The following is a 10,114-nucleotide window of genomic DNA, read 5'->3' on the forward strand; positions in this document are numbered from 1 at the left end:
TCGATTGAACCTCATTTACGTTACATGAAATACAGTAAAAAGAACGTAGTGTCGTTAAAATACAAAGGGCCTAAAAGACATGTAGGTCTTTTATCTTTTTTAAATCAATTGACTGCTTATACAGTTTTCAGAATAGCAAACTTCTTTTGACTCCGCATTTAATTACTTCGCGCACTCCACAGCCGTCTTCATTTAAAATGGCGCCCATGTCGGTGCATGTGCACCCTTGTAACCGTAAGAGGGTTTATTGAGTGCTAAGATATGTATGTACAACGTAAGCGTGTGTCCATGTGTAGATATAGGCCAATTTTATTCATGTTCAATTGCGTAGACAAATATTACCATGTAATAAACTTTCAAGTGCCAAATATGATTAAGGATATGACTTCTTATTGTAAACATGAAACAAGTGATGTATATTTTTTTTATAAAATGGCATCTCACGAGGCAATTCCCCTGAAAAAAAAATGTATAAATGTGTTTTATCTGTTGAGTGTAACACATTATTATTTAGACAGTTTTGCTATTGCAAGTAGTATTATTATGTTTGGTTTGTATCACTTAAAGAATACATGTCAACTTGAATGGTAATATGTGTGACAACGTCTCAAACCTTAGGTGTATACATGTGTATATTATATATATTTAATGAAGCACTTATGTGTGTTTCTTCATGCAATATTTCTTTAAATGTATTATGATTGTTATTGCTTTGTAAGACTAATGGTATTGTTTGTGTATGTTCATCTTGATAATACTAAGCAATGCGATGAACTATGTATAAATATATGAATACAAGATGAACATGATTTGTCACTCATCGGGTAAATATGGTAAAAGACCTAATATCTGAGGCAAAGTTTAGTCGTTTTAATTTTCAATTCTCAGATCATGCCCTACGGGAAGAGTGATTTATAGTTCTTCAGTTTAAAGAGCCGACATGAATTCAAAGCGAAGTCTTTTGATGAGCATACCATTTTATTCATCAGATAGGAGACCCTATGCAACCTGTAAACTTGTTAGGGAACATTTTCCCCCTCTCTTACACTAGTAAACGGCGAATATTCATGTACAATTAAGTTGATAAACCTTACCATGTAATAGACTTCCAAGATGCCAAATATGATAAAGATATGACTTTATATTACATACATGAAACAAGTGTTGTATATTATATACAATGGCATCTGGATTGACGTCATGAGGGAATTCCCGTGAAAAAAAATGTAATATGTTTGATATCTGTTGAGCGTAACACATTATTTAGACATTTTTGTAAATGCAAGTAGTTTTCAGCGAATGGATTATGTTTGGTTTGTATCACTTAAAGAATACATGAAAAGTTGAATGGTAATATGTGTGACAACGTCTCAAACCATAGGCATATACATGTGTATATTATATATATTTATTGGAACAATTATTTGTGTTTCTCCATGCAATATTTCTTTAAATGTATTATGATTGTTATTGCTTTGTAAGACTAATGATCTTGTTTGTGTATGTTCATCTTGTTTATACTAAGTAATGCGGTGCACCATGTATAAATATATGAATAAAAGAGGAACATGATTTTACCAGACCTGATATCTGAGGCAAAGTTTAGTCGTTTGAATTTTAAATTCTTAGATCATGTCCTACAGGGAGAGTGATTTTTAGTTCTTCAGTTTAAAGAGCCGACATGAATTCAAAAGCGAAGTCTTGTGATGAGCGTACCATTTCATTCATCAGATAGGAGACCCCCATGCAACCTGTAAATAAACTCGTAGGGAACATATTTCCCTCTCTCACACCAGAAAACGGCGAATATTCATGTACAATAAAGTTGGCAAATCTACCATGAAACAGATATTCAAGATGCCAAATATGGTAAGGATATGACTTTATATTGTAAACATGAAGCAAGCGTTGGGATGACATCACGTGGCAATTTCCGTGAAAAAAATAATTCTAAATGTTTAATATCTGTCGAACGTAACACATTATTATTTAGACATTTTTGTAATTGCAAGTAGTGTTTAGCAAATGTATTATGTTTGGTTCGTATCACTTAAAAAGACATGTATAATTGAATGGTATATGTGTGACAACGTCTCGAACCTTAGTCCTATACATGTGTATATAATACATATAATTGAAACACTTCTGTCTGTTTCTCCATGCAATATTTGTTGAAATGTATTATGATTGTTATTGCCTTTGTAAGTCTAATGATATTATTTGTTCATATTCATCTTGATGATACTACGCAATGCACTGAACAATGTATAAATATATAAATAAACGAATAAAGAGTTGAAAGAGTTCTGGCTTTGAGGTAATAAACCAAATCTATCATTGAACCAGATTCGATTGTACTTGCAATAGTCGTCTCATATATTGTGCGTACAAATATTATTATGTTTACCAACGTTCTGTTTACCTCCCGAACCATAGTTGGGTTAATCGTGTTAGGTAAAATGACATCCAAAACCTGATAAACGAAGAAAAGAAAGAAAAAAAAAAGGATTAAAGAAAGCCCGCCGCGTATGTTCTCATACGTCTCCCTGAAATGAACCGGAAGAAAACATCTCAAAAGCGGTTTCGATAATAATTGAATACATTTAAGGTATAATGTGTGGGTGTATTATCCGTCAGCTTTTCTTCGTATAACAGAATATTTGCTCAATTAAATGTCTCGAAAATTCGATGATATTCGTTTAAAAAAACACCCACGAATGCAATTTTCCTTTTTTGAAGGAGTGAATCTCCTGCATTTAGCAAGGACCATCGAAATAATGGAAACATTCAAATCACATTGCGTAAGCAAGAAAGCTTACTTTGTAAACAAATACATCTACTAGTTATACAGTAGAGCATTGAAGCCTTTCTTTCCCCATAATTATCTATATCACAATATTCGCAGGCTGACTGTAACGTTTGTATTATATTTATGAGAAAATTATGTTATTATGTTTAGAACTACAAATATCATGTCTTCTTCATGATTTGTTTATAATTCGTTTCTACATATGGCATACTAACTTTTAGTTTAACAATGATGTATGTAAATTATTCTTTTGAACGTATACATTTAAGTATGTTTCTCGTTATGTATTATCATTTTGATTGTAAATAATGTACTATTCGAATTTATGTTGCGCCGTATGATCATTTTTTCGTTGAAATGAATACATTTTTAATGGAATTGAAAATTATACCTAACACTTAACTTGTCAAGGAAATTAAATGAACACCATGTTTGTTTGTTATGCTGCCCTCTTGCGGGCAACGCTATGTAATTACTGATTTGTGTATGTTGGATGACCTTTGCAGTTCGACCGGCATATTGTTGACGTATATGCATGTCCTAATAAATGGTTGATTAAACTCTGAATTATTGTGGCTTGGAGTCTCTTTTAATGTCATTGTGACAGGAGGTATACGTACTCTGAAGTGTACTCTTTATAATTATGGCTGTTCCGATATAATTATGTCAGCCATTCAGTTGGCAAATCCTGTGTCTTGATTAGCCTGGTAGGCGCTCTAGTCAGACAAAATGATACACGCTCTATCCTATGACGCCTTGGATGTAAACACATTATGTAACTTTAAACTGAAAGAACAGGTTATTAAACAAGTCTCCTCTTTTAACTACATCGGCAGCACGATTACCGAGGATGCCAGATGTAGATCAAGAGAAGGATAGCTCTCGCTAAATCTGCATTTTCAAAGTCAGGCAAAATTATGACAAATCGCATAATGGGTATGATTAAGACCAGAATAAGAGTACTGAATAGTTACATCTTCCCAGTACTTGTGTGGTAGTGAAAATGGACTTTGGCCTCTATTACTAAAAAGCGGTCGAAAATTTGAGAAACGTGGTTTTGAAGAAGAATGATGAAAATCCCTTGGACTGACAGTTTATGAAGAAGTTCCGAGAAGAGCTGAAGGGCAATGGAAAATGAATCGTGAGATGTTCAGTTGATCAGGCAGTTGAAGTTCATGGGCCATATTACACGTAAAGAAGGCCTTGACAATCTTGCTTTGACTGGGAAAATTGTGAGAAGGAGGAGTATGGGAAGAAGGAGGATACTTTAAATGGACAGTCTGCAGAAAAAATTAGAAGGAGGATTAGGGGAAGAAGGAGGATACTGTGGATGGACAGTCTGCAGAAATAGTTAGAAGGAGGAGTAGGGGAAGAAGGAGGATACTTTAGATGGACAGTCTGCATAAATAGTTAGAAGGAGGAGTAGGGGAAGAAGGAGGATACTGTGGATGGACAGTCTGCAGAAATAATTAGAAGGATGAGTAGGGGAAGAAGGAGGATACATCACCATCATGTGTGACTTTGAGTTGAAGCCCTCCGATACTGTGACTTGGACAGACAACATTGAATGCACAACTTTTCTCAAAGGAAAATGGCCTTGCATGAATACAGTCATGAAAGGAGAGAACTACTACAATGGAAAAGGGAGGTGTGAAAGAACTGGGAATGGTGCTAATAGAGAAGGCTAGGCCGGAGCCGACGGTTGTGAACAGGATGATCGCCAAAGTCAATCGATATGGCACTTTATATATAGAGACAGAGAGATTCTTGTATGTATTTGAATTTTTATACGGAAAATAAAACCAAACCAAACTAATGTTACTATAATTATCTAATAGAACATTATTGGTTTAAAAAGATCCCGGGGCAGTTGTTTTCATACTATTAAAGATAATATTTAGTGAGTAGTCTTTTATGAGTAACATTGATATAGTGTTATCATTGCACGTTCATTATAAAAATAACGTGTTAACTTTATTTGTTTGTTGTCATTTTATCTCGCTCTCTCTCTCTCTCTCTCTCTCTTTGATCCCCTCCCTCCATTTATTTTTGGTTTAATAGTTCTCCCCGCCCCCTCTCTCCTTTCTTCCTCTTTCCACCGCTCCCTCTCACTCCTCACATGCTTTCTCTCTCCCTCCCCCCGCTCCCTCTCTCTCGCGTTTTATTCTGGCTACAAGATTCCAATATACTAAACATTCCAGTTGTTAGTATCATTATCATTATTTAGAAGCTAAATCAGGAAGACGATTTTTGTTTATTTTTTTCTATCTAATTAAATTAATTCTTGAGTCCTCAACATTTTAAGAAATTTGGCCCAGTCTTGGTAAAGTTACAAGCACTGTACACAGAATAATGTATATGGGACTACACGATCATGTGTCATAAAAATCCGTCTCTATTTTTATGATGTTACATGCCATGATTAGAATATTAAGGCATTTGAAGAGCCATGCTTTTCAGAAAACATTTTGTATCTGATGTTTTTCCGCACTTGCATAATACATGTACACTGTACAATAATGATGCTCACAAATTATTGTGCACCTCTTCCCAGATCCCAACCTCCTCTTAAACCACTTGACTACGACACCTCTACGAATTTAATTTTTATTCTACGGTCACATTTAAAGTACATTGGTAGTATTGTTAGTATTGTATTGGAAGTCAAAAATATTGTTTTGTATGTGTATACTAGTTATATGTCGTAATATTATATTCAAAATATGAGCTTAATACACCATTTCTGTTCAGAGATTGCTGGCTAATAAACTTTCACTTACTAGTAACATAAACACAAATAAACTCAACTCACATAATTTAACACAAGTCCCGAGCACGCGATCCCGATAAGTCTACAATCAAGTTGCGTTAATTTATTTATCGTGTTGCGATTAAAAGGATTTTTTAAAGCAAAGGGCGCCCCTTGGTGTCGGTCCCTGACATGTTCACTAAGATGGCTATTACGCTCTAAAATACATCACAGCCAACCACATCCTTGGTATCACCGGATGCTGACGCCTCATCGCAGCATGCCATCACTTGAGCGAGTACCATGCACGCCGGACTCTACGCCGACACCTGACCAATCAACGCGGCACTGACAACTTTACCACAGGTTAGCACGTCACAGAGTGGCAGTTCACCTACTGCGGGCCCAGAGACGCCCTCTGACCAATCAACTCAAGCAACAACGGATCAGCAAGGGACATCAAATCAGCAGGTACCATTACAAACTCACACTCCCTTTATTTAAATGTTAGTTCAGTTTAATAAGATCACTGTAGAAATGACAAGTCTTTTGAGTGGTCCTCTTGGACCTCTCAATTGTGTTTTTCACAAAACATATCGCCATAAGTGCTATGAACATACAAAGAATGCACCACATTACTGGTTTAATCACATTATCAAACCAAACGTGCCAACATGAGGCAATTAATTAATTTGCCACACAAACGTTAAGTTAAAAAACTAGTAGGTAAATAGCGTTCGCACTTACAGACAAATCAAACATCTCCAACGCTATATCTATTCATGACTAGTTATTTACCAAGTATAGTCGTCGCTTTTGAACTTCATTTTAAGATGTCACCTTGCTTTACACTTTTGAAACGGAGGAGTCTGTAAGACATGTACGCTACTAAGGGAAAGCGGTGGCATCTTCGTTAATGACTATGCCAGATTCTTTGATATTAATTAGTTTTAATGAAGTCAAACGGTGTGTTCCGGGTTATGTTACTCACAAAATATAAACTTTAGTTTTGTAAACATTATTTTATTATCATTTTAACTTTTGTTGATTTTCGTTCGTAGAGTTTTATTTTTGCTAAATGCAACACGGAAAAAAATTTTGTTTGAATTTTCCAGTAGTTATACCAAAAAGTTTGGCTTTTAAATTGTTTTACTTGTTAATCCTTTTTATGGAGGCGGTTGTCTAGAGATATGGATGAGGAGGGTGGTGTTGTCCGAAGGAAGGGGATGGGTAGCTGGGATGGGGGGTGGGGGGGGGGGGGGGGTAATTATACAAATTTATATTCTTGTGGTGGTTTTCGCCTGGATCGATTTGTCCGAATTCAACTGTCTGGGTAAGTGTCCTAAAATCTGCAGAACCAAATAAGGATACAGCAATTTGTTTTACTATTACGAAAAAACGTTTTCAGAATGAGACTAGATTATAATCCTTAAAGTACACGAGATTTCCTCCACCTAACACATCACGACATCATTTCTTAAATACCCAGATCAATAGACAAAAACCCATGTTCCAACCGAGGCATTTCAGAACTCTCATTTAGGACCTACGCAAGATTTAGATATGAAAGATGTTTGAAAAGAAAAAAAAAAGAAAAAAAAAAAGAAAAACGAGGAAAGGTAACGAAAAAAATTTAACGAATAACAGCAACGAAAGTAAAGGGAGTACAGAGGAAACTAAAATTATAAGAAAACAAAACAAAACACAGCTAAAGAAAAGACAAAGACTGGAGAAGAAGAAGATCGAAGAAGAAGAAAAAGAAAAATGCTATGTTGAAGAAGAAAACATTTGCGCCGTTTTAACTAGTACTCCCCCAAACAAACAAGATGGGGACCAGTCCCATTGCCCACTTTTATTCCCTTCTTACCTTCCTTCCTTTTTTTTTTCTTTGTTTCTTTGTTTCGTCTTTTGAAAAATAATTGTCGTTACTTTTTGAAAAGAAAGTTTTGGTCACAACGTCTTAAGAAAAGGTTATGATAAGTTTTGGAATCATTAACCAAGAACGGATTCACTTATAGTTAATGTTTGAAAGAAGAAAACCAAACTCTTTTGAATATTTGTTGGCAATGCGAACACTCTCCAAATCTATTGATTTGGTTGAACGGGGGAAGGTCGTACATGTATTGATTTCTTTAAGTAAACTTTGACATGAATGCGTCTCAGAAGAAAAGAATTGAGATGAGCTCGAGTATTTGTTCTTGTCACTCCGAAACATGTGTTCTTCTTTCAATTCAAACGCACCGAGCGTACCACACGCGTATACGTACGGAGAGTCCGAAAGTATGCGGAGGTGATCATGGTGATGATGATGCCCTTTATACCGGACCTTTGGCCATTGGCTCAGTCTGCATCTCTCCGTGTTGGTGGGAGGAAAAGCACAACAAATTGCACCGTCTTCTGTTTAGGAAAGTGGTTACCCATTCAAATGGTGAAGCGGTGTATTAACTCTGGAAGTTCTTGGGGCATTCACACGTAGTCACTGAATATATTCAACTGATAATGACAGGTATTTAACCTAATTTTTTTATAATCAGTATATTTGTCTCAGAGGTAACCATTCGCTAAGTGGTCAAACAAATAAAAGAGCTGTGGAATAAGTATTGGGACATCCTGTTTCCGTTATCACGGTATGATTTCAAGATAATGGTGGCAGCAATTTAGTACTGCGTGTACTCAAAGACCCCAGTTTATTCTCTTGAGTTAAATGAAATTGGCATAGAGTCTTGATTCGCCCGAGCATCTAATTAAAAATGAAAGTGTCGAAAAGAGGACCCGTGCCGTTTACTTGCTGGTGAATTCTAGTCGCAGGCAGGTGTACATGTAGAGATAACTGACAGACGGGATATTCCACTGGGTCACTTATCGATAGTAAAATAAGTAGCTAAATACACGACACTTTTAAAGTCACCCCTTATATAGGCAATGACCTACTTATCAGCAAAGCGGGTTTAACATTTAACTAGATAACCAACGCAGGGATGATGATTTTATATGCAGAAGTATCTTAATATCTTGCCTTATAACCTTGGTTGGCATATTTCTTGGATGTGGGAGGGGGGGGGGGGCTTAAAGTAAAGCGCATGATGAAATTTATTTATAACACATCTTTAAAAAGAAGGGTAGCCCAATCAGCAAACAAATACTGGTTTTCGTTGAGGCCCTTCATGACACAAACAAGTATATACATTTCATCAACATATCAAAATATAAATAAATATAGAAAATTACAAAATTCGATTTTAACAAACAAAAAATTGCAAACCAGGTTATAAATAAGGATTTAATTATAAAGAATAACGAAATGATTAAAATGTATATGATACAAATATAAAAATATAAATAAATATAGAAAGTTACAAAATACGATTTTAACAAACTAAAATTGCAAACCAGGTTATATAAAAGGATTTGAACATAGAGAATAACGAAATTAGTAAAATGTATATGATACAAATATGTAAATGCCATATATCCTATTGAAGCAAACAGTAAAAAGTTATTAAAACAAAAACAACAAAAAACAAAAAACAAAAAACAAAAAAACAACAGCAACATACAACCACAATAACAAACCAACAAGAGAAAACAAGAAGAAGATATGATAAAATATATAAAAAGAGGAGAAAAAGAAGAGTTATATCATACCATAATCATATTAAAATGTGGATGTCTTTTGCCATTTTACCAATTCTTGTTTAAATGGTTTCATATTTTTTATAAATCGAATACGTTCGGGTAATTTATTCCAGTTTGATGGACCTGTGACAAGAAATGACTTCTGATAAAAGGTAGTACGAACATGTGGCATCCTAATTAGCATCTTATTTGTGCTCCTTGTTGTTCGAGATGATATCGCTTCAATATAAATAAACTTATCACCTAGTACTTCAGGTGCAGCTTTATGTAAGCATTTATGAATCATGCAACAAGATGCTCTAAAAAACAGATGATCTACTTTCGGCCAGGATAGAATTTCAAACACTTGTTCAGATGGGGTTTCCCAGGAAAAACGAGATATCATATATGCTGCCCTCTTATGTAATCTTTCCAGTTTACTATGGTTTGCTTCAGATCTCCCAGACCAAACGGTACAACAGTACATTAAATGGGGCACTACAAAAGCCCAGTACAGTTTGTTCAATTGTGCTTTATCAAAATAATGTTTACATCGACGAATAGTTCCTAATTTCTGTTTCACAGTTAAAGCAATACTTTCGATATGTTTTTTAAAGTCAAGACTGTTATCAATTATAACTCCCAAACATTTATATGTATATACACATTCCAATTGGCATCTATTTAATTCAATCGACAGCATACTGTTATCTAATGATCTAAGCTTTTGCTTTGATCCTAGCAGCATCGTTTTGGTTTTATCACTATTCAAAATCAACTTATTTTTATTCAGCCAAGAATTCAGTTCACCAAGAGCTTTTGTCAGTTTGAGTTCTACCTCTTGCTTAGTTTTTCCACATACAGAAATAGTAGTATCATCCGCATACATATAAAAAATGCCATTTGAGATGGAACATGGGAGGTCATTAACGAATAGAGTA

Source organism: Strongylocentrotus purpuratus, unplaced genomic scaffold, assembly GCF_000002235.5.
Source record: "Strongylocentrotus purpuratus isolate Spur 01 unplaced genomic scaffold, Spur_5.0 spur5_scaffold_17, whole genome shotgun sequence".
Classification (NCBI taxonomy): domain Eukaryota; kingdom Metazoa; phylum Echinodermata; class Echinoidea; order Camarodonta; family Strongylocentrotidae; genus Strongylocentrotus; species Strongylocentrotus purpuratus.